At 33.9% G+C, this 26406-nt stretch overlaps 1 long non-coding RNA gene across 6 annotated transcripts in view; it reads left to right on the top strand.

Annotated features, from left to right (window-relative positions):
• Window positions 1-26093, top strand: part of LOC306648072 — a 71284-nt gene extending 45191 nt beyond the window's left edge. For 4 of the 6 annotated variants that reach the window (XR_013760274.1, XR_013760277.1, XR_013760278.1 and 1 more), the window contains 3 exons: window positions 8434-8560; window positions 12699-12949; window positions 23366-26093. This is a non-coding gene — a long non-coding RNA (uncharacterized lncRNA). Of the gene's footprint in view, window positions 1-8433; window positions 8561-12698; window positions 12950-17652; window positions 17734-23365 lie in introns of all 6 variants that reach the window. The other 2 variants (XR_013760275.1, XR_013760276.1) reach the window with 2 other exon arrangements.
• Window positions 26094-26406: the final 313 nt, after the last annotated feature.

Raw genomic sequence — 26406 nt, forward strand, 5'->3', positions numbered from 1 at the left:
AAGAGTTTTTAGCAAGGCAACTAAGCAGGGTGATTTATAGACTGTTTAATCTTTGCTTAAATTCCTTATTTCCTGCAGTGCCTACCTTTAAAGTTTCAAGTTATACATACTGCCTGTCATCATGATAGACACAGTGGCCTCTGGCTTAGAATATTCTATCAGAGCTTTCTGAACAGCAGGACATATAGCCAGCATCAGACCTCATATTAACTTATTAAGAAGTTTTGAAGAACCAAAGTCATGAATTTAATCTAATTCGGGGAGTGGGTTAAAACCCCAAGAGTTGCCCTTAAGCTTCTATATATATGTGAACCACTGTAGAAAACTGAAAAGTTTTCCTAACCCAATAATACAGAAGAAATTTACTATGTAAGTATTAGTAAGTGTTTATCTTCTTTTGAAAATGCTAGTAATGTTTAGGAGAAACCATTCCATTTGTAAAATCAGTAAAATTATTTTATAAATCCTACTCTCTTAGAATTTCGATGAACTAATTGAAATGCTTTCTAGTGTGTTCAAAATGCAAAATTATTCGATGTTCTGTATAATAGGCTAAATTAAATTACTAGAGTGCTACGATTATTGATATTTACTATGTAGCAGGAATCATGTGAAATATATCATCGATTTAAAGGTCTGCAGAATCTTATACAGATCTACTGTATCTATTTTTCTTTTCAGATGAAAATAACTAAAGCTCATAAAGGTTAGGGTCCAAGGTTATGCTGGTGAGCTAGCATGAGGAATAAAGCCCTGATTTGCCTAATTTAGGTTTTGCCAATTGTGATGGTATAAATAACATCATCTATTCTGATTTCAATCTACCAGTGTGATATCATTGAATATGATGTTAGAAATAGATACAGTAGTCAGCTACTATGATTCAGTGGGAGGTGACTCTGACACACCCTTGCCAACATACCAGCAAGTAGGAGAGCTAGGATTGGAGCTCCTAATTGTCTGCAAGTCCACCCTCTAAACCATTGTTCAACAAAAGCCTCCTGACCCACTGGGCTATTCACCTGACAAATCAGAAATCATGAATGTCAGTAACATCTTTACTTCTAAAAGCATAGGTGCCTCTGTATTCTATATTGAAAATTAATTCAGGAAATATTCTCTCAAAATTGTGCAAATTATCATGCCAGAGACCCAGAAAATCTTTTATGTTTATTTCAACATGTCTCCATTATTTTGCCTTTCCTTTTCTACTTTTAGGTTTTACAGCGTTTCCTACTCATGCTTCTTACTTGTATTTCATTGCCACATTTGTCTTAAGACCCTTATTCTAGGCCCTCAACAAATCTCTTTATAATTTCAGACTATTTGCCTTTTCCTCTTCTTCATTTATTTTTCTTACCTTTCAGAACTATTTTCACACTTTCTCTATGATTCTTCAATGTTCTGGTTTGAGCAATAAGTACATAGAAGTTCTGTTACAAAAATGAGACAGGTTCTCATTTTAAGAATTATTTACCCTCTCTGTGCCAGAGATTCCTCATCTAGAAATGGTAATAATATAGTACTTACCTTGTATTATATGAGTAGTTGATCTTTCAAAAAATAAAAAAAAATCTGTACACTATAGAAGAAACACATACGAAGTGCTTGACATAGGACGATGCCTCAAGAATGAATGAGATCCAAAATTATTTGATGCTGATAAAAAATATCATTCAATGTTTGGTGAGAGCACACTCCAACCATTTGAAAACAGTAGAACTTTTGAAAGTAACAGCATTTTTTCACAAGAAGAAATACAATTGCACCTATGTACTTTATATATCATATCTTCCTAAGAATTTTCATCTTTGTTAAAATAATTAAGTTACTCATGTCCTTCACTATTATTATGAATTGCAAAAAAAAATGACAAATGAGAGATTACTTTTCCTAAATAATCTTACATGTGTGAAGCTTTAAAATAAAGAATTTTGTATGAATTTCTATCTGATTGGTTAAGGGGAGACACAATAGCATACCTGTGATGATAGATCAAGGCAAGTTTGCACTATGCCAGACCAAAAGGAGAGTTTTAAAATGCATTGGAATTTTCAAAATTTCTTCAAATGGCTGAACTGAAGTGAGTGGATGCCCAGCAAAAATTTTCTCATATACTTCTGGAAAAAATTAAATTAGAATTTAAATTGATGCTACTTTTTATAAAACAAATCCTGTTGCATGTTTTCTTCCCAAATAAAGATACAATATATGCTATAAAATAACTAACTTATAATGGATAATTCTCACTGTCAAGAAGTTAAAAACATATCTTACCTTTTGTTTGATGTGTCATTTTATGGCTCCACAGCAAAATGAGTGGCATCTTGATTTTCTGTTGAAATTATTACTTTTATTATTGACTATGTCCTATTTTTTAAAGAGTCATTCAGAATGGTGAATAAGAAAATTTTAAATTGTGCCTGATGTATTTTCAAGTACATCCAGGCAAATGAAAATAAACCGGTAGAAAACAGAGTTAATTTAGAAGATTGAGGTTCAAATGAAATTAAACCAGCAATAGGAACAATATGGAACTTTGAATCAGGAAATGAAAGAAGGAGTGAATTTAATTTTAAATAGTGGTTAATTCTAATTAAACTTAGATATAGTTTGTAAATCACGTATTAAGCTACTGAATGGAATATATAACAAAGTTTGTGCTTTGTGTGTTTCCACTGACTTTCCCTTCCTTGACTCCCCCGCTAACATTGCACCAGGAAAAGCTTCACATGGAAGTTTTTAATGGAAGGTAGGTTAAAACTAATATGTTTCAGGCTAGAAGAGAACCCTGGGGAGAAAAGCCATTGACTCAAAGTTTAACCAATGTCCTTTTAACATTAAGTGGTGATGATGGCACAAATGCTACCTCAACATAAAGAAAACAAATCTACTAAACATAATACTGCAGCTCCTTCCAAAGCCAGATGACCCCTGCCCTATTGCAATGGCTTCATTTGTTAAACTTCATCACTGTGCAGCCAGAACATGCAACTTGGCAATAACGTAGTCATGTGATTTTTATTCTACAATTAAAAACTTGACTTTTCCTCTGTTTAGTATAGTGTACTGTTGATGGACAAGTTATTCCTCTTCAAATGTTGGTGTTACTATACGATGTATGCTTCACTTACTGAATCATAGTGATGAAGAGCTTTTATATTTATTCAGTGTAAAGTATGGGGAGGATCAATTGTTGCATAAGACTTTGGACTGCAGTGAATCACATTTCTTTCACAATTCAGGGTTAGATTTTTTATTGACTTGTAAAACAACATGATATTTTGAAGCTTATGAGAGCTTATTTTATCTGTAAAAATTAGATTGCTAATGAATGTTAAATCTAAGCAATCTAGTTAAAAACAAATTGTAAAGTAGAAGCATTTAAAAAGTAAAGAAATCATAAATATGTTAAAGAAGAGTCAGGATCAGTAACAAAGTGAAAATGAAAGCTCTAATGATGACCAGTTTATGAACAAAACATTTAAAGAAAAGGTAGAATATATAGCCTGGGTATCTACATTTATTTTTTTTTTTTTTTTTTTGGGGGGGGGGTGCTGGGAATCGAACCCAGGGCCTTGTGCTTACAAGGCAAGCACTCTACCAACTGAGCTATCTCCCCAGTCCCCTATTTTCTTATACTTTTTTGTGTTGATTTTACTATTAAATTATGAAATCTAGACTAATAAATATAAAGCATGTTGAAGTCGCGAGGAGTGCAGCCAAAATTTTCTTGCAACATAAACACCAGTTTTGTATGTCTTAATTCAAGGTCCACATTGTCAAGATGTTTTATTTTGTTGTTTTAATTCTTTAATGCAAACTACTATAATTTTCCAAAGTTAACTTTATTTGGATTTATAAACAACCTATTTTATTATTAGATCTGGCTTTTTATCTTGACCATTTTATTTTTATATTAATTCTAATTTCAAGAGAACAGTTGAGAATGTTTAAATTGATCACTTTCATGGAATACACGGTTTTTCATGAGCAACATAAATAAATACATTAATTGCCTTATCATACTTCTATCTGACAGATGGGTCCCCAGGCACAGAGCCTAACCTTTTATTTTGACACCTGCCACATTTTGCCAGCCCTGACCCTTTTTCTTTGCCAGAATGTCACTGTGCTGTTCACCATGGTTGCACTAATCTCGAGCTTTTAAAAGGCATAATGTTGGAACCCTTCTGAGAATCACTGCTATCAATCAGCTGATACTACAACAGAAAGTGTTTTACAGACCCATCCAACATCCCTTCTCTCCTGTGATTCAAACACATTTTCTCTTATTTCTATGACCTACTGGCTCAATAAGATTACATGGAGCTTGTTTTAATCTAAGACCCCATATTGTTAACATCTGACACAAACCATTTAATTTAGCAGTAATTTAAATTTTTAGAATATACTGGAGAATAAAAGAAAAGAAGCTATGTTTCCAGTTTTTGGAATAAAAGACACTTTTTTTACAACTTAACAAATGTGGTATTTTAATATAGCCAAGGAGTTAAAAATAATAAAACACTTAAAATTTAAGGAAAAAAAAAATCAAAGCAATAAAACATGTTTTGAAATCACAGTGCACCCAATCTCGTACCTGCACCTTTGATTTCTGGGGTGATTCCAGAAGCCACTATCACATGATGTGTGTCTGGGTTTGTTCAGTTTAAAACACATATCTGGTCCATTAAATAGTGGGGTTTGGTTCTAAAGAGTTCTGCAAATCAGGGAACATGACGAGGACAGTTGAATTATGGAAGCTCTTCTATTATTGTGATAATTTGGTATAAATTTTAAGGAATTCTCTCCTTGAGCAAAATCAGACTGTAATTAATTGTGGAAACATTTTGGGGGAGGAAGTTGGAAACAAAGAAAAAAAAAAAAAAAAAAAAAAACTAGGTAGGTAGATTGGAGATGGATTTTTAGTAGCAAACAGTTAGTTCCACCAGACCAAACTGTTCAGGTTTGCAATCTCATTATAGAGATGTGGAAGACAGTAACTTGTATTTCACAATGGCATCTACTGGTTCTGAAATAAGCTTATTTGATACATTGGAGAAAGCCTGGGACTAAGTCTTGGTTAAGCTAAGTTTCCTGAATAATTCAGAGGCTCATTTATGCCAGCTAGGATATATATGTACATTGCAAGAAGTACAGGATCTATATCTTAGGACATTCAAAAAAAAAAAAAAAATGCTGTTTCATGCCTGGGGCTTAGGACTACTGGAGTTGGAGGTAATTATAAAGTTGTGGCAGCTTTATGTACTTCAGCATCAGCAGTTCTTTAATCTTTAGTGATCCATTGTTAATATGACTCAGCTATATTGCACATATTCCTCTTTCTGCCCTGACACACCCAGATTTCACGGATTACTTTTCTGCTAGCTCTTATTTTAAACACGTGCAAAAATCTTAGAGTGTAAAGAAAAATATTTCTTCACATATTACATCTGAATCCAAGAGAAGGGCTCAGCTTATGTTTTCCAGCCAGGCTACAAAGTTCATAGATTGCTGGCCAGACTGTTCTTTGGTTCTGGCCCATTAACTGTAAATAGTGAAGGACAGAGATCTTGTGAATGAATGCAAGGACTTGGAAGGCAGACATTCTGCATGAGGATGATTCTCTTAGAAAGAGCTATGTTGTGACAGACACAGACAATACTGGAGCCAATCCATGTGCTATTTATTCCCCATCCAAAATGATAAGTACGTTGAGGATAACAATTTAGAAACTCTTAAAGCAATTTACTAAAGAAGCTGCTGAATCTAATAATAACAAATTTGGACTTGTGTTTTGCTTAACCTATTTAATTTTTTTCTAGGTATTTAATTTTATTACTAAAATATAACGGTTGGCAACATATTAGGGGTTGGTAAGAAACAAATATTTGGGGACACACTGGATTAGAATATTCTAGATTTTTTTTGTGCTGTCCCCTTAACCAATTAAGTAATAATGTTCAAATCATTATGGTCAAACTATATTTCTCTGAATGTTCCGTGTAGATGGAACAAGGACTCTAATGACAGTCACCCACTCTCCCAAGTTATTGAATCCAAGAGAAAATACGTTAGAATGAACTTGAAAAGTTTTACTTGCCTAATCAAAATTAAGCTATTATATTTCACTACTATTAAAGTCTTTATGTATAAATACAAACACAAGGTATTGGAAAAATTAAGAGTACATATTCAATAGTATCATAAGTATATTTATTTTAAATCTAATCTCCCATATAAAATGTAAGAGATGCAATATGAAGTTTTTGCTTATTTCCATTTCATTTACTACATTTTGCAAAGGGCGATTAGAAATCAAATTAATAAAGATTGATTCAAAAAACACAGTTCTCAATAACTTTAGAATTTAGTTGATTGACATAAATGTCAAATAAAGACTATTTAAGCAATATATATTTCAAGAACTAATGGGAGGAAGTACATATTTAATAAATTAATGATATAAGTATTAAAGAGTGAAGATATTAAAAAAGGAGAGATGATAATAAAGAGGAGTCAGGATCAGTCACAAAGTAAAAATGAAAGCTCTAATGATGACAAGGTTGTGAACAAATCATTTGAAGAAAATTCAGAACATATAACTTGGGGTATCTGAATTTCTATTTTCTCATAAGGCTTTTTGATTTAATTTTATTATTAAGTTATGAAATATAGTTTAATATATAAATCATGCTGAATTTATGAGGAGGGCCTCCACAATTATCTTGCAATATAAACACAATCAGTAGTCAGAGAAAATGTAGAGCACTGGCAGGCTGTAGACAGTATTTTGAAGAATTAATGTATTTGGAAAGAAACAGAAGGAAACTTTTATTTTGGGCAGTATAAAACTTAAAAAGCATATACATGTGTGTGCATTGATACATAAACAGATTAATGTCAAAAAACGAAAATGAAATTAGAAGCAAAATAAATAAAATTTAAAACTGTGCAAATCATACCACAAAATGCAAACGTTTTGCAGTTTTCTATATCAAGAGCATCAGATTATTAAAAGTTGATCTTTTGAAATAGCATTGCTTTTACATACAAATAATTTACTGTCACACGTGTTAAATGCAAATGTGTCAAAGGTAAAGTAATTAAACAAATGATTTTTCTCCAAACAAAACATAATACAGCATGTTAATTGATCATTTTTTTAAATCTCAGAAAGAATTCAAAGAATAAAAACAATTAAACAATATTAATATGCTTTCCTGTGACCATCTGGCAACTCAGTTTAATGCAAAGAAAAAAAAAAAAAAAACTAAATGGCAAGCAAACTGCTTCTCTTTTATACAACTTTGTAACCTTAAAATTATAACTTTGCAATAGGGTCATTTTAACTAAATCACTATTACAGAGTAGTATGTAAATTTGGACCACCATACATAGAGTAAGACTCCCTACTAATAATGTCAACCTTTATCATAAGAAACAAGTACTTTGATATTTTTAATAATGCAAGGTAGTGATTTCAATACAGGGTTTTGATATTTTAACATTCAACCATGTGATGATATCAATATGGACTGCAAATTTGTGGTAATTTTGTTTATATAATATTGTTTTATTTTATATTCTTAAATTTTCTGTAGCATAAGATTAAAATCAATGATTTAATTGTTCAGTTTATACATGAAAGATAAATGACACAGTATCTACATTCCCAAAGAGGTCTTAGCCTGGCATAATAAGCAAACATTGTAGTGCTGCAAAATGATATCTCAAGAATATTCCCACTCTGGTGTCATTTGAATAATAAGTATCAAAATCAAGGCAGATCACTTTGCACAGATATCCTCAAGAACACAAAATAAGATTGAACATGATAAATACAAAATGCAAATATTTAAACAAAATTGAAATTTAAACTATAGCTACAATTGAAATGAAAAGGCTGCAGTTCCTGTAAAGAAAAAAAGGTAATAAAATACCTGAAAATTATCAAACAAGAAGTATAATTATTTGAAGATAAATGAATTAGAGAAAATATATAGAAATAGTGTCCAGCATCCTCTGCAGCATTTTCTCAACCAGTGCAGAGGTGAGTTATTTGAGCAGTCAGAAAAAATGGATGGAATGAAGTTTTCTTCATTGACTCACAAATTCGTAAAATCAAAGACTATTATTTTGCTTTCTATTTTCTTTACTAACTAAATTTCCTTGATTTTTATCTGGTGTTTTGCTAGTTTTTTTTACTACCTTAATTTTATTAATTAAATCTATGAATAATTTATATTAGAATGATATTTAATGCTTTCATACTACATATTTTTTGCTTTTTGCATCCTACTTTGTAATGTTTATAAGTGTCTGTATTTGAAATATGGAATATTTAGTTTTGCTCCTTTTTTTCCTTACTTCTTAACAGTATTTGAATAAACTTCCTTTAGCATCAGCCTTGTCATTTTATTTTACTAGAAATTCGAATTGCCTGTCCAACTGAAATTCAATATTAACCAAGTCACACTAGTGGACTTCATCTAAGGACTCTTTTAAGGAAAAGATGTGGTGAGAAGATCATGGTTCCCAAATAAGTTTTAGTCAGGTAGCTAAGTTCTTTTATCTTTTAAGAAAAACCTACTGCCTTCCTTTCCACAAGCTTCTTGCAAAGAAGCAATTCATTTTATACCTTCCATTAGAAAGCACATTATAGCCCTACTGATCTATCACTGTCTAGTCATTTCTTTTCTTTTAAAGGTTATGTTTCTTTAAAGAATAGCCAGTTTTCACTGCCTGATGTTCACCCCTCAACTACTTTCAATTTGGCTCCCTATGTCCAAACTTTTCTGTTGAAAGGTTCTTTAGTTATCAAACTCGTGGCCTTTCCTCGGGATTAATTCTGAACTCCTTCTGATTTTTGACATTATTGATCACCCCCATCTTAAACTCAGTTCTCCCGGCTTCCTTGACCTCTCTTATCTCTGACAGTCTTTCTACAGTCTTTTCCTTTTTGTCCCAGAATGCACACAATTCCTAAGGATCAGCTCTCTTTCCTTTAATTTTCTAACCTTCTCTCAGAGCTTCTGCTTTTGTCCCTGCGAGGCTTTTCTTGAAGCATTACCTCACCTCATGTGGCTTGCCACACATCCACCTGATATCCCACCAATGTCTCAAACCCAACACATTGGAATGCAAGTCTCTCTTCTCTCTGCACATTTCCCAGTCCTTGGATATTCAGAACCTGGTATATGATTTGGGTGCATTTAAGTGGATCTCACAGGTCCACACCTTGGAGATGTTGGAAGACCACTGGACCGTTAAGAGTCAGGGCCTAGTAGGAGGCTCTCGAGTAGGAGGCTTTTGGGTAGGTGGTACAAGCTCTCAGAAAGGACAGAGGTTTTTCTACCAGGATGCTGTTAGTTCTTAGAAGGTTATTGTAATAGCCAGCCAGCTTCTTGCTTCCTATTTGATGATGTGATTTCTTCCTCCACACATGCTCCCCTACTGCCATTCGCCATGAGGTGATACAGCGAAGGGGCAAAGGGGCCCCTAACCAGAGCCATTGTCATGAGTTTTGAATTTTGAGCCTCCTAAACTATGAAAAAGTAAACCTTTTTCTTCATAAGTTTAGCTTACCTTGGGTATTTCATTATAGTGATAAAAAACAGACTAATACTGATAATCCCAGAAAGTCAGGCTTGGGTATCAGAGTTCTCAATCCTCACCACTAGTCTTGAATTTATAAATTCTCTAGATTTTGCTTCAGTGGTATTCTCAACATCTACTATCTCTGGAATTTTCATTTTTTCAGTAATCTCTCAATTTAACTTTGATGTAAAATATCAAAATAATTATATAACTTGATTCTCTATATCAACTTCCTTCTTGCAAAACATAACGATCACATTAAAAAATCTCCGATGACTTTCTGTAAGAATTCCCAGTTATCCTTTTAAATATCAATAACCTCCACTATTTAGGCAATGTTATTTTTAAAAAATTCTATATCTTTCAGGATAATATTTCCTCCATCTTTTCTTCCTGAACTATAATCCATTTCTGTAAAGAGGGCTTTGTGTTATTTTCCTGTCTACCCTAGACCTTCTCGAAATACTTTATTTCATAATCTTTATGCACACATTTTCATGGTGAATGAACAAATGAATGAAGTAGCATTTAGTCACCATCTTACCACCTCTGAACTCTAAAACCCCGAATGGTGATTCTCAGCCCTTGATGCTCATTGGAACCACTGGGAAGATTCTGAGAAACACTAATCCTCCACCTACAGAGACTCTAATTTAATTGCCCTGGGTGGGATTGAGAAAATGGTATTTTTAAACGTTCCCCAGACAATTTGAAGTACGCCCAAAGTTAAAAACTTTTAGCTAGAGAGTAAGTGTAGGTTGGGGAAACTTGAATTTTGAATTTAGTTTAAGATTAATTTTCACATACTATATTTACCTCAACAATCAAATCCACCCAAACGAATCCTTTCATTGTCTTCATGCAACAGAATTTGATACTTAATAGATCTACAGTTAATGGAAAATATACATAGAAAAAAGAATTTATTTTAATACAAAATTAGACTTTCTAAATCTATATGTAATTATCCTAGATTAGAATATTCAAAAAGGAGATTACAGGACCAGAAAGCAAACCATAATTTATGCCTGGGACTTTTATTCTTTTCATACAGTTATCTATTCATTTAATGAACATTAATATTCAATTACATCTTGGTTGTTTATAATTGCAATTTTAATTAGAACTGAAATGATTCCAAGTTAGGCTATTTTAAATTTCAAGAGTTTATTGATCCTGAATACATCTTATGTGATCATTAACACTATTGATTATCTTTGGAATAAATAAAACCTGGTAAAACCTTCGAGCTCATTATGGTTTGTGAATCCTCTCAGCTTTAAAAAGTATTACACTGTGCTTACTGTGGGAAAAGTTCTAAAATAAAGCAAACTTCTAGTTTTTGATGTTCCCATTATTTTGTCTTGCTCTCTTTAACACAGACATAACACATATTTAGAAATACCTTTTACATTTTAAATCTCACCAACCAACCAATCATTATTGTTTATCCAATAAACAATAAGCCCTGCCTGTTTTAGAAACAATTGACTACTTATTACACCACCACTGCTGACTCAGCAATCTTTAAGTAGTTTTGAAATATTAACCAATATTTTTCATGGTAAGTTCTTCCTTTGCCACCCACTTCCTCCTTCACTCAGAGTCTCACAAATTGCTCCAAAACTGTTAATATTTTAGGCTAATTTTGAAGTGAATAAATAATATATATATATATACACATACACATAAATATATATGTGTATATATATATATTGTTTTTGTTTTTGTTGTTTTTCTTTTTCTTTATAACTGGCTACTAAAAACCTGAAGCCTTAGGAGAATGGAGAGAATTCGAAAGTATAGTAAATATTTGGGAGGGAAATCCCTTAGAAAGCTAAAAATGTGCCACTCCTCTACCCCCACCCAGGCTTGTTGAGTGGGGAAGATGTCGGGGGAAAAGAACAGGTTACCTTCCCTCAGAAACATAGACAATATAGTAACATGAGCCACCAGGAAGAGCAAAGCAGAGAGAACAAATACTGTGTAATAGCTGGGCACAAGGATGGATTCTGGGGCCAGTGTGTTTGGTTCCTATCGCTGCTCTGGTGCCCAGGAACTTGTGATCTGAAGCAAGTTATTATTGTTGCCTAATTTTCCTAAGCTGTAAGAAATGGGGATAAATAGACTTCCTATCTCAAAATACAGTTACAGGGATTAACTCAATTGGGTGTGCTGGAGAGAATGGGATCTGGCACAAATCTTCCATCTTCCCAGGTCCCTCACGACAGCTTTCACACCCCCCCACCCCCCGTGGCTTCCCTGATGATGTTTCATCCTTGTTCCCTGCTACCATTTTGATATTTTCCTCAAATTCAGCTCTTATAAGACCTCCGTGTTTAAGAGCTGTCCTCTGCCTAGCTCTAAAGGTCATGGGCATCCTCAAAAGTCTCTGTGATTTGTTCAAGAAACCTCAACAATATTTTCCCACTGTTTGAGTCCATTTTCATTTGTCCAGGTTTTTGATTTGGCATTTTCCTTCCATTTTGTCACCACAGCACCAAGTAGTATTTCCCAGGGAGAGGCAGAAGCCCCCTGCCCTGCACAAGGCTTCCTGATTTTTGCCAGGGCCCTGGGCTGGAATCTGACTTTGCTCCTCTGGATGATCACACAGCCCCATAGTAGATTCCTATGTATCCATCTACTCCATAAAGGACCAAGCATCTTCTGGTTTTCTTATTCCCCACATTTACCCAGGAAATACTTCACTTCATGGTTCCCATGTTCATTGATAGACTAATAGAAATATAACTTTGATAGAGTGCTGCTCTATACCAGCAGACAGATATTGAGATAGGTAGCACTACTGTCTTCATTTTTCATATGAGGAACTGAGGCACAGAACAGGTAGGTAAAGTAACCAGAGTCACACAGCTCATGGTGGCAAAGCAAAGATTGAAAGTCCAGGTCCCTTTATTGGGCTTATCCTGAATATAGATTTAAAAGCAGACTGTAATCAATTAACCCCAACAACAAGTTTCTCATATTTTCCCAGTCATATTTTATTCCATCTGCCTGTCTCTCAGCTCCACCTAGATCAGACTCATTTATAGGAATATTGAAATACTTAATTCATTATATTTTTTTGGCAAAAGGAATCCTAAAGGAACCCTACTATGTACTGAGCAAGGCATTGATGATACAAAGAAGAACCGAAGCACCACCTCAAGGATCTCAGTCTATTCAGAAGATGAAGAAAAAAAAAAAAAAAACACAAAAAAACACAAGGTGGTGCATACTTTATAAGACATACACAGTAAGGAAAAAACAGAAGAGATTGTGGATGGCGTGGTGAAGGAGGCAACACCCCAGTTCAGTCTGTGGGAACAAGCACCAATGATGCCAGGTCTTTGTTGGGCGCTGGGGGTGTTTTAATCAGCTTTTTTGCTGCTGCAACTGAAGGACCCAACCAGTATAATTGTAAAGGAGGAAAAATTTATTTGAGGACTCAGGGTTGAAGGCCGGCTCCATTCCTCCAGGCTGAACATCATGGTGGGAGAGTGTGGCGGAGGGAAGCAGTTCACATTGTGATCAGAAAGCAGAGAGAGACTCCGCTTGCCTGATACAAATATATACCCAAAGCCACACCACAATCCCCACCTCCTCCAGCCACTCCCTACCACTTCAGTTACCACTCAGTTAATCCCGAAGGGGGTTCAATCACTGATGCTAACTGAAGTGGTAGGGTGTGGCTGATTGGTAACTGTACCATTGTGTATTGGATACTTGTAAATTGCTTTTAATCTTTACAGGAACCCACAATGTGAGGTTGCCTTGAGCCTCAAAAAAGACTTTGGATTTGAACTTTGAGCAATCTCAGAACTATTGACTATGGGGACTCTTGGGAATGGAAAAAATGTATTTTGCATTGTGAGATGGTTGTGAGCTTTTGGGGGTCAGGGACAGAATATTATGGTTTGGATGTGAGGTGTTCTCCAAAAGCGCACGTGTGATACAATGTAAGGAGGTTCAGAGGAGAAACTCACACGTGCGCTTTTGGGGAACACCTCACATCCAAACCATAACATTGGGTATTGTTTCTGACCCAAAGAATCCAATGGTCTATGAGAGACACAAAGAGAAATACACCTCAATATAAAGTAGACAATGCTGAGATGTATGGGCACATGTATTCTGAGAACATAATCGAGGTGTTTGTAGTTCAGGGATAAGAAATTTGGGGAATAATTTGGAATGTTCAGAGATTGTTTACACAACTTTCCCTACTTAAGCTGACTGTTTTCATTTTGGTTTACCAGGAAAATCATTTTTGAAGATTGTCTCCATTGTTGCCTTCAGTTTGAAGCTGATCCCAGGCAGATTTGATCCACTGGGTCGACCCTATTCAACCCAGTCTTCTGCCTTTCTTTGACTATTGCTCAATGAGAGAAATCTAATTTATTTTTTCAACTTGATTATTTACATAGTCATCTTCCTCTCAGTGAGTTGGGCAGGGTTTGCCATAAAAGTCTTGCTTTTCTTATAGTAATCAAATGAATTATCAAAGGCACTACACAGTAAATGGAAAATTGTACTTGATGATTTCAGAAATTTAATAGAATTGAAAACTAGAATTAAGGGTGAAATTTACATTTAAACAAGTTATTCATTAATAATACAAGTAGTACAAATGGGTATAAGATATATTCAAACCATCAATTTACTGTATAATTAAAGCAGTTAGATTATACTTCACTGGGATTTTTATTTCCATTCACTGGATCAATTTATTAGTTGTATAATTATTAATCACAATGCATTAACTATGCATCACTGAGGGCCCTACCCTGATGATTTCATGTAAGCCCAGTTTCTTCCAAAGGCTCTACACCGAAATACCACCACATTGGAGGTTAGGGCTTCAGGTGTGAACTTAGTGGGGGAGAGGCATTCCATGCAGGCTGTGACCTTCCCAGGAGGCCCCCCCCCATCCCAGTCTTTTGGCTCTGTGGGCTTCCTGCCTGTATGGCTGTAGGCTGTGCTGTGCTTGAAAGTCTTCCACAGCTCGGTGAAACTTGAGTCTGCCCAGTGGTTGCTCCCAGGGCTCTAGGTAAAGACTGGCCAGCCTGTTGAAACTATGCTGGGTCTGATGATCTCTGGGTAGCCTTTGGGAACACTTTTCTCCATTCTTGAAAAATAGCACATGTTCATAGTCAAGAAGATCTTCCATCTCATTCAAACCCAAGATGTCCAGCCGCCTTCCTTCATTTTGTTACTTCTCCATCCCATCAGTTCCAACTGGCAGAACATCTGTTCACATAATTCCACCAACTTTCTATCAAATAACACACTTGGTGTTATTTAAAAAAAAAAAAAAAAAACTTCCTCATTTCATATAATATGGATAAGCTGAAAAATGCCCAAATCTTCAGTTTCTGGTTCCTTTTTCCTTAACAAGTCCTGCTTCGATTTTTCTTTAGCCTTTTGAGTTTTATCATAAGCATCAGGAAGAACCAAGCTGCTCCTCCAACATATTTCTTAGAAATCTCCTTGGCTAAATACCCAGTTTTACTGCTTACCAGTCCTATCCTTAAAAAGCAAACAAAAAACAAAAACAAAACAAAACAAAAAAGCAAACACTAGAACACAGTTCAGCCAAGTTCTTTGCCACTCTATGATGAGGATGAGGGTCCTCTTTCCTTTTCAGTTTCCTCAGTTCCATCTGACTTCTCACCAGAATCAGTCTTAATGTCCCTATTTCCAGCAGGCACTTTCCTCCAGCTGTTACTCATCACCCAACCTCAGTGCAGCTCTCTTATGTTTAGGTATTTGCCACAGCAGCCCTCTATCCCTCAGGACCTACATCTGTTTCAGTCCAGTTGGGCTTCCGTCAATAAATGCCACAGATGTGTGGCGAAACAGGCACGAATCTCCTTCTAGCTCTATAGAGGCTCAAAGTCCAAGATTCATGCTCCAGCAAGATTGGTTTCTTCAAGACTTCTCCTTTGACCTCATAAGGTGGTGGCTGTCTCTCTGTGTGCTCACACAACTTCTTTGTGCAGTAATGGGGTTTCAGTTCCATAGTGTCTTTTTATTAAGAGAACTAATTCCATCAGGAGGGTTCCACTGTTGTCACGTCCGATAGGTCTAATTATCTCTCCCAAATCCCATCTCCTATTACCATCACATCAGAGTTAGGGCATTAATACACAAATTTTGGAGGGATAAAATTCAGTCCATGGAATGTATTTTTTCAAGAGACTTTAAGTCCACCTATATGCAATTTGTCACAATAAACGAATTTTATTGGAACAAGGCACTCTACTGCCATCTATCAGAAACTTGTTGTAATAAATATGTAAATCTACAGTCTGCAATGTGAATTCTCCTTAGGGTTGTGCAGTGAGCAACCTGCACAACCATTCACTATAGTCCAACTTAGTCTGAACTATATTCTTAAATATAGTAAAAATAAGTGCTTCAAAATATATTAGAAATTAGATATTAATATACGTAAAATGCTTACTCCAAAAGTATTAGAAAGAATGACAATCTTAGTAAGTAATGAGTGTAGTATATGGTTTTAAACAATATACTTAGTGTAAGACAAAGAAATTGGCTATAAAATGTTTTTTTTTTCTTGCTTAATCTAACTATAGTCATTAAGAAAATTTGTTATTTAATAAAAACATCTAAGGTCTTTTCTGAAGCAGAATTACAGGACTGACATTGATCTAACTTGGTTGATATGTTCAAAACCATGTTTCCAAAAGGAGCCATATTTAAGTCACCCAAAGTTAAAAACAATTAACAGTTCATATTATTTTAAAATGTTCCTTATATTTCATTAAATTCATGCTGCTTAAAAATCTAACCTCTTTTCCTTTGTTTTCTCAGTGTGATAATAGATGTTATGGTAAATATAAAGTGCAAGTGATAACATCTTCTTTTTAATTCACGTAGAATCCATCTTATAATCGCTTTAGAATACTCTTCAGACTTCCTGTTTATTAGCATGTGACACAGTTAACTCTCTGCCAGCAAAGATGGACAATCATCTAGTTGGCTATCTGAAATTTTATTTTTTTTAATTGTGAGCATGGCAGACCATGATTTTGAGCTCCTATTAGAATTCAAAGTGCAGAAATTGAAGGTTCAACAAGGAAGTCATAAAAGTGTACACAGTGCTGTTTTCAAAAGTAAAGAAAACGACTTTTCAAGATTTGTGCCAATCACTATTTTTAACAATAGGGGATGCCCAGGTTTGATGAATGGAAACAATTAAAAAGTAAACACCTGATTAGTGCCTTCCTCATCACCATGGATTCCCTCACCACTTTTTCTTAACTATTTTATCTTTTAACATTTCTAACATTTCACAGTAATTCTCTTTCCATTCATTCCTTAGCTCCACTTAAAATCTTAACATATTTGAATTTCCCACAATTGTCATTTATTTCTTCTTTGCTCCCTCTCTCTCTCCCTTTCCTGCAGATTCTTTCCTTTATCATTATCTTAGATAAACTACTTGATATGTTTGGATTACTGCTAGAGGACTGTCTACCACCCCAGGGTCTATAGGAGCCCTTTTCCTCCAGGTTTGGGTAAAGAAGGTTATTTGTTTTGTTTCTGAACATTTAATGTTTGTGGTTTTCCACAGTATTTTTTTCTTTTAATTGTGTTGGTACATTTAGTGCATTTTTAATTTTAATTGTACAGAAAAAAGATACTCAAATACTGTGGCATGAGAGGTAAAGAAACTCTCCAATTTTCCTGTTCTTAATCATAACTTGCCCTCAGGAATGGAGATTGTGTTGACATACCTGCTTATCATGCACACCAGGTTAAGGAGTCTGAGAGAAGAAAGAATGCACCAATGAATTGTGGAGAAGAAAATTAGGGATCATTTTCTTAATTACATGGAGATGTAGTAAGAAAATAAATCTAGGGAAAAAAGATCAAGAGCTGTATTTCCGTAACAATTAGCAAGAAGAAAACTTTAATCAATCAAGTGGTTTATTTTCACACTCCACAGATGTAAAGATTCAAAGAGCCTTAGCTATACCAAAATGATTTGATTGATTGAGTTTTTTGTTTTGCTTTGTTTAGTGACCTGAATAGCTATTTTACCTGATTGCATGAACCAACCAAATCTTGATTACTGTTAAGGGATGTTCATGATGTAAGGAGGTCAGTAATGCTATGATATTTTTGATATACAGACTAACACTGAGCTGAAATTATTATGAATTCATCATCTGAATTTCTTGTTAAATATGATAGTTCATAATTATTTCCTTGTCGTTTAATTGAAAATACTCTTGCAAAGCAGTCCAAATGTCTCTTAGAAAAAAAAATTTACCTCCTTGGCTTTAGCAGCATTGGTTACTCCAAAGTTGTTTTTATTTTTCTCTTCAGGGAAAACTCAATACTACTAAGCAGTGAAAAAATTGAAAGACCATATGAAGTTTTAAAGTATAGCTACAATATAAATGAAAGTTATTGATCTGCAGTACACCAATCCAACTCCACAGGAAATCTGCTAAATTATATAATAAACAGGTTGCTCTTTTCCTGCCTCATATGCCTGCTTCTCTTTGTCAATACCACTGTAATGGCTGCTAATATCTATACCTTGAAAAACCAGAATCTTTCTAATAACTAAAGTAGTTTCTAAGATAAGGACCTTCATTCTTTGTGAAGAGCTAATCACTTAGCAATTACATGCTTTACATGTTCAACACTGTATGACAAATTTCCTGCTTAAAGAAAAAAAACAATCCTTTTAAGGAAAACTGGGAAATCTTCTAGGGGAAATAAGATATGTTTACATATCAATAGCATTTAAGTTGCTATTAAATTGATAATATAGAGTGAAAATAAACTGACTTTGATTACACATTTAATGTTAATTCAAGAGCCTCTTGATATCTCCCCAAATTAATTTTAACTATAAAATAGATTGCTTGTTGCAAATGCATTTTTATAAATCTCTTTTCAAGAAAAATTTGCATTATCTGTATCTTATAGTTTTTATTTAAACAATAGAGAATAGTGTTTGTAATACAACTGTCATTTATACCCAAAACTCAGGTTACATTTAACAATATATTTTACTTATTTATTTGTTCACTATTTCTTCCTGAATCACCGTTCTCCTTCTGGATTTATTTATTTCTTAACAAAATATGTGCTTTCGGATTTCTTTCAAGTAAAGGTAGGGAATTGTGTCATTGTGTATTTTAAACTTGTTACATTCTTTCTCTTAAATGTTTAACTCAGATATATTTATCTTGTACAATGAAATTATTTTTTCACTCTGGTCCTTTCTAATGATGATAAGACTTGTTATCAGCCTGTCTTTAGAGATAAGCTTTAATCTCTGTTTGATTCCAAAAGTTTCCCTTTGCCATGATGATTCATAATTTCACTACAAAGCCAAGCATAATTTGTTTCATTTTATTTATCTAACTTTTTCAATATGAGGACTCATTGTTTTCTTCGGTTGAGAAAAATTTTCAGCCATCATTTCCTCTTCCCTCAACATTATTGTTTCTTACTAGAATTCTTACTAGTTAAAAGTCAGAATTTCTTGATTTTTTTTTCCTCTCTGCCTTTGAAATTCCCTTTAATGTTTTTCTTTCTTTCATGCTCTGTGCTTCACTTTTCATGCTTCAACTTTCCAATTCATTCATTTTCTCTTCATCTATGTCTAGTCTAATTTACACACTTTCTATTATTACTTTATTTCAGTGACTATATTTTATTTGACTATTGAAAATTTTTTTTTTTTTTTTTGCTTTGTGCTTTGGAAGGGGAACATGAAATTATATATTATTTTGAATAAATAGTGCTGTCATATTGAGATAATAATTGAGAAGAAACCCCAGTAACCAGATTATAAAATGCATGAAGGAAAGAATTTTTTTTTTTTTCTTCTTAGCTCTACTATCTAGAAAGCAGTCTGGCACATGGTATATTCTCAATAAATATTTTAAATAATTAATTAAATTTAAAGCAGGTAAATATTAAACTCAGCAATAAGTGTACCTTATTATTAGTAATTATCTTTACAAACTATTAATAGTTCAAGTACAGTGATTTTGAAACCAGAGATATAAAAAACACCTCTGACAAACATTAAAACACAGCTTTTTAGGTTCCAACATAATTTCCGATTCAATAGGTCTAGGGAAAGATCTACACATCTCTATTTTCTAAACATGGAAATCACATAAAGTAGATGATATTGATTCTAAAGTGATTTTTGATTTTAGGAGTCTGAAAAGCACCCTTGAGAAAAATACTAAGTGCAATCAGGTATAGAAGTGGCAGTTAGACAGACAACAAAAGATTTCTTCTAGGTGACTTAGCACAGGGATCAGTGGAGCCTGGCCGGAAGGGAGAGCTTTGCAACAAGGAAGCTAAAACTGAATGATAGGAGAAAAGTTTGAGGAAACCTGATTCCGGCCTTATTAATTATCAAATCAAAGCTACACTGTTTCAAAAAAATATAGAAATAATCACCTCTTGGTCATTTACTCTGGTGAAAGACAGCATTTTGCAGTTTACGTTTTTTTCTTCACATAGTTTTCCTTTAATTAAATCTATTTATAAATAGGTAGAAAAGATTAATATATTGGTCTGTTTTCTTGTGGATTTATTTTTTTAAAGCTTTGCTTTGAATTATGTAGCATGATAGAATGATAATGTAATGTAATTTAGCTTAATATCTATTTGTGTTAGATGACAGTTTTACTAAGCAGAACCAATAATGATAGTTATTCAGTCATAATGGCCCATTATAAATGGTCTCATTTCCCCTAATTTTAATTTTACCTCTTAGAGTATGCCTTTCTAGAATTGTTACACTTGGCTTCTTTTATAAATATAATTTTAACTATCACTACAGAAACATGTCATGTAGTAGTTAAGTTCAAAATATTCTGTATATTTGATACAAAACTATTTTTGTCTTGGCTTCTCTTAATTGGACTTTAAGACTAGCAAATTTAAGGAGATTAAGACACCATCCTTTCTGTATCGGAGTCTTAAAATTCAGACAGACTGCCTGTTCTTTCTGGGATATCACCTTTGTGAGCCCTTGTTTCTTAAACTGGAGATTAGCAGTCAGTTTCCATGAAAGAAGGGCTAGACTTGTCCAAACCAGCCTCCAGAATCAATGGATTCATAATTCTCTCTTTAGAAAAGTAAACAAACTAAGGTGGCTTTATGCTTATCAGACATTTTTTCTTTAAATGAATAATTTAGGTAGTAATTAGGTTTTCTGTCCCAGTGGTTATAAGGAGAGGTGTGAGTCTGGATAAGAGAGAACAAGGTTACTTAGGTCAGAGATATTTCAGGGCAAAAATAGCCTTGGAATTTTCCTAATTTTAAGGCTCTTTTAAGCAACATTGATTATCTGTTTAATGCGTGTAGTTTATTGGGCATACATTCATACAGGCCTACATAATTCCTCTCAGAGAAGAGTCACTATTATTCCAAATTACATGAAAGGACTAAATGTAGAGAAATCAATTCAGACCTACACTAGTTACCTGGCTTGATCTGGAGGCAAAGCTTAAGCTTTTCCCATATCAGTTTTTACAGTCAGAGCACATTCCGAAGCCCCTGGACGCTTGGGAACAGAGGCAACAAGTCAAAAAAGTGTTTTAAAAAAGTGAAGGTTAAAGGTCATCTCAAATACAAAATTTATCAGCTTTATATTATTGTCTAAAGACCCGCATGCAACAGTTGCTTAGAATTCAAGGAAATCAACTCCTTCCAGCTTCTGTCATGGGCACTATAGGTGGCGCTTGTTGCTTTTGAGTAATAATTCTTTTTCATCTATACATGATTAAATATAACTTTCTTCTATAAAATTTGTGCCTAGAAGAACTAAAGATGTATTTTCAAGCCTTCAGGGGTATATAGGAAGAAACCAGATCTATCCAGGATACAGACAGGATTATAACCTATGATACCATTATGTAATTCCATATTTTATTTATTCCAAAAGTGAATATTTATTCCTGTGAATGACAACTGTGATAGACATTGAGGTCGTTGTAGAGAGCAAGGTGGAGTGTCTGTCCTTATAAAGCTCTTACTCTGGTTGGGGGAAAAGAACATCACAAAACAACATGGTAAATAATAAGATTGAATTCCTAGGAAGTAATGTGAGGACAGAGGCCATTACCTTGAAGCTAACCTTCCAGTCCTCTTTTGAAATTATTGTTTTGGGCTGGGGAGATAACTCAGCTGGTAGAGTGTTTGGCTCGAAAGCACAAGGCCCTGAGTTCGATCCCCAGTACCGCAAAAAAAAAAAAAAAAAAAAAAAAAGAAAAAGAAATTATTGTTTCACTGTGATTCATTTGCATACATGCATGTAAATGATTAGGAGTGCTTTGATTGGTCTTGGAGTATAGTTTAACCCAATGAATATCAGACTATCTATGTTTAGAGTGGTCTTGAGAGGCCACATTGAGAGTGGAATTTTAAAATATCTTGGATAAATGAATGAAAGAAATGCTGTTATTTCTATCCTAACAGCTGTTTACTTCATGAGTTATAACCACCTCTTAAAATATTACTAGTAGGTGTGGTGGCACAGGGTTGTAATCCCAGGTACTCAGAAGGCTAAGGCAGGATGATCTCAAGTCTGAGACCAGCCCTAAGTAATTTAAGTGAGATCCTGTCTTGAAATAAAAAAAGAAAAAGAAAAAGAAAATAAAAGGGCTGAGGATCGAGGATGTGGCTCAATGGTAAAGCACTCCTGGATTCAATCCCCAGTATAGAAAAAGAAAAAATTAGAATCATTGGAAAGCTGCAAATACCCATGAAATCTGCCCATTTAGTTAAATCGTTAAGATTAAGCTAAGATAATTGAAGAAAAAGAATATTTTTATTAGTATGTCCTGTGTGTATAAAATTCTTGGTCACAAACTATGACCAGATGCAAATCCATGTTCTTCCACCTGAGTTTTCAGGTCAAGGGGTTGTGCCTATTGATTAATACAAATAATAAAGTATATGAATTCTATCCAAATTGTTTATATTTTCATTACTTTTATTTTAAATAAAAATATGACAAACTTTAGTCTTTATAGCCAAATTCTAAAGCTTTTGCTGTTTTTGACCCTGGAAAACTGTTTCCCCCTATATTTAGTTTTTATCTAGAAAATGAAGACACTAATTACCACATAATCCTATTGATAGGATGGGGTCCAGTATGTTACTGGAGGAACAGGTACACCACCTGACACAGATGGCTTCTATGTCAGTGATACTTGATCTTCATGCTTAGCTTCAGGCCCTGGCCAAAGCACACTTTTCTCAATATTCTACCAGAGATATTCAGTCAAAAACTTTAATGATTCCTTCATAATTTATTAATTGTGTGCAGATATTGTACTCACCTGTCAACCATTAGGGCTAGCCTATGTGAGCAGACCACTCAGAACATTATATGAGTTGTCTTTTTCTACAAATAAACATTGAGACTTTCCAAGCATTCTTTATTTTCTTAATTATACTATTGAGTGATGTTTCATATTCTATTTATAATGCACATGGTGAAAGCAGTATGTTAAGCAGGATTTGGGGACATTTTCTGAAATCCATCAAGGTATAACATTCATTTTAAAATGAAAAAAAAAATAAGACTAAATATAGATGCATTATTTGTCACTGTAGGGATAGTTTAGCTCAGTTAGTCCAAGCTCAGTGCTAATGTCAGGTTTGAACATTCAGTTTCCCCCATGCACTAATTATAATCAGATTGATTTTAAACTCACTGGATTTTGCTTTTGTTTTATTTTAGGCTCACCGACTGACTGCAGCTATAACTTCAACTTGCCAGTGTACACTATTGCTCACAAGAGGATCGGTTGAGAGAGTGTGCACAAATTTATTGCCAACCCTTTCCTTCTCCTAAAACAAAGCAATTTTGTAGATTTTTTACTGATAAGTCACAGCACTGTCTTCAAACACAAATGACAACATTTCATGTGACATTATTTTCAGACTATTAGGAGATAGTCCAAATCATATTGGGCCATTTGGTCTTATTTATAGATTAAAGTACAATTATGTTTTTTACCCATTTACATTCTGACATCTTATTTAATTATATTATTTGCTTTCTTTTATGCTCATTCTCCCTTTAGATCTGGTATGATTATTCTTTATTTAGTATTCTTTCCCTTATTAGCTTGTTTATTTTCTCTGGGAGGCAAAATTCTTTTTTATTATTATTTTGAGGATGCCAAGTATTTACCTAATTATCCTTCAGAGAACATCAGGGACAATACAGTTGAACAAATGGGTGAACACTGGAAAAGGAATCCTGGATAATTATATTGTTTCTGGAGACTCAGTTACTGATCCATTTACTTCTTGCTGCCACATATTTTTCTCTAGGCTTTTTTCATTACATATTTCCAGGCTTATAATTGGCAACATTTTTCTTCCTGTTTGAAAAAATACTAGGGAGTTTGCAGGTGTTCAGGTTAACTAGTATCCTTTTAAAAATTCAATTTAAGAACCTATCAATGTATTGTTCATTTATTTAGAATTAAAATATTTAATACAATATTTATTTCTATATTTTAACTTTGTTAGATGTAACATTAAAGAAGACTATCAAATCATGTTTTAAGCTAATCTAAAAATTGAATAGCAAATATAAATAAAGGAAAATTAGCCCAGCACAAAATAGTAAGACAAAATAATTCATTAATTCTTTTAAGCAATCAGTCATCCCTCATACAATTATCAAAAGTCTTCTTTGTACCACAGATTTCTCTAGATAAAAAGGTGAAACATACTCAAAACACATACTAAAGACCATGATGTAGTTGTGGAAACAAAACCAAAACAATGTGGTCAGATCTTGAATGGATAGAAGATATAGAATCACTGAGAGATTGTCTAACCCAATGGCCATTCCATTTTGGCAGAAAACGAGTGTTATTTCTCTTTCAGTTTGGATTGCATTGTGATTGTTGTTGGGCAAATATGTTTTATTAACTTGTATGCTGGATTGGTTAGTCTTTAACTCCTTACATACGTTTTATATAGGAAGCATGATTGGTTCTGATTATGAATGATAGAACAACAGACATGTGAGATTAACACTTGTAAAACTTAATTTGAAACATAGACTTCAATCCTAAAATGGAGAAGTCACTGCAAAATCAGGGACATATTGGTGAAAACTCAGTAGCAAAAGTGGCATTGGCAATCTGATTTAAGACTCTCTTACCGTCTATTCACACTGTTCCTTTAAGGGAAATTTGACAACAATGTCTTGCAAATGTTTTGCCACTTCAAAGATTCTTGCTAATGTTTTATCAAAGTAGAAGTAGTTTGGGCATTTTGGATAAATGTTCCCCAAATCTTCTTTGTTCGTCATCTCATTAAGTAGGGATACTTGATACCATAATATGAAAAAGCAATTTAAAGAGACATTTGATTCACAACATAGTGATTTTTGTAAATAATATTCTGGGAAGTCTCCTGTCCTTTTATGGATTTAATTTTACTGTTGGTTTGTATGCCTCTCTCTATCCATTATGACTGATAATATCTCCCTGAACATCCCTCCTCTTCTAAGAGAATGGACTGTAAAGAAATGTATGAAAACATTCCCTAATTTGTAGAAAATTATGAAAGACATGACCACCATTTCCAAATGGATTATTTATTCCTTATATCCCTATATAAATGTTCTCTAAAACATTAAGTGCACTCTTATTCTGTGATGACACTTGTTAATTGCAACATTATAAACCTTTTAAATACCATCTTTTAATAATCATCTCTGCCTAATTCTGATTCTCCTGCTAAAAATGGACCTTTGAGAGCAGGTTTGCATCTTATTTGTTGTGCATATCTTTGTGTCTCCAACCAGCACCAAACTATATATAAGTGTTGGTCAATAATTTTGAAGAGTAAATGAGAATGAGTTATGAATGTTTTATATTGGCTGTGGTCTATATATTTTTTGTAGATGTCTTACAATCTGATTGTCTTAATCTAATGTCCTCATTTATTGAGGTAGGGTTTAAAAAAAAATTCTGTTCAATCCTCATCTCTATGCTGTTTGCCTTTCTCCAGATGCATAGCTTCAGTCCCTGTTGCTTGGACCATGGAAACAGCCTTCTTACTAGTCACCTGATATAAGTCACTGTCACTGCCCCACATGCCTGCCATCACTCTGAGAGTGATCTTCTCAATACTCAAATCAGAGTTGACTGCATTCATGCTCAGAATTCTTCAGTGCTTGCAATTCATTCCACCAAAAGCCTACATTCCAATGTTATCTACAGAGTACTGAGACTATATGACAAGTCTTTCTTTTCATTTTTGTCCCTTAAGGCCTTCGCATAAGGTGTTAATTAAATATCATTGAATAAATGCCAAAAGACTGAATAAATGGAGATTGCTATTGTGTTCCACTTGTACCAATGTTTTTTATGGGAGAATTATTTTATAGAAGTTTCTAGTGGAGCTGTCTGAAAATGGACATGCGTACATTAGAAAAGCATTTTGCATCTTGCTGTTCATAAAAATGACCTGAGGTGTGTTTTTTCAGTTAAAGATTATTAGAATCAGAATTTTCAAAAGAGGACTTGAGAATCTTATTTTCTAAAATAATTGCTGTAATCAATTCTCATACTTAATAGGTTTGGTAAAAATCTGGGAGAATGGTAGTAGATGACTGGAGGTTGGATGGTTTTCTTCAGTGTGGATGCTAGACTATATGACCCTAAGTTCCCTCCATGAAGTTTGGGGACTACGGGTATAGTGGAGGTCACAGTTTGTGAATGTGTAGAAGCAGGTAAACCACTTGAGATTTAC

The sequence above is a fragment of the Sciurus vulgaris genome (assembly GCF_902686455.1).
Source record: "Sciurus vulgaris genome assembly, chromosome: 1".
Lineage (NCBI taxonomy): Eukaryota > Metazoa > Chordata > Mammalia > Rodentia > Sciuridae > Sciurus > Sciurus vulgaris.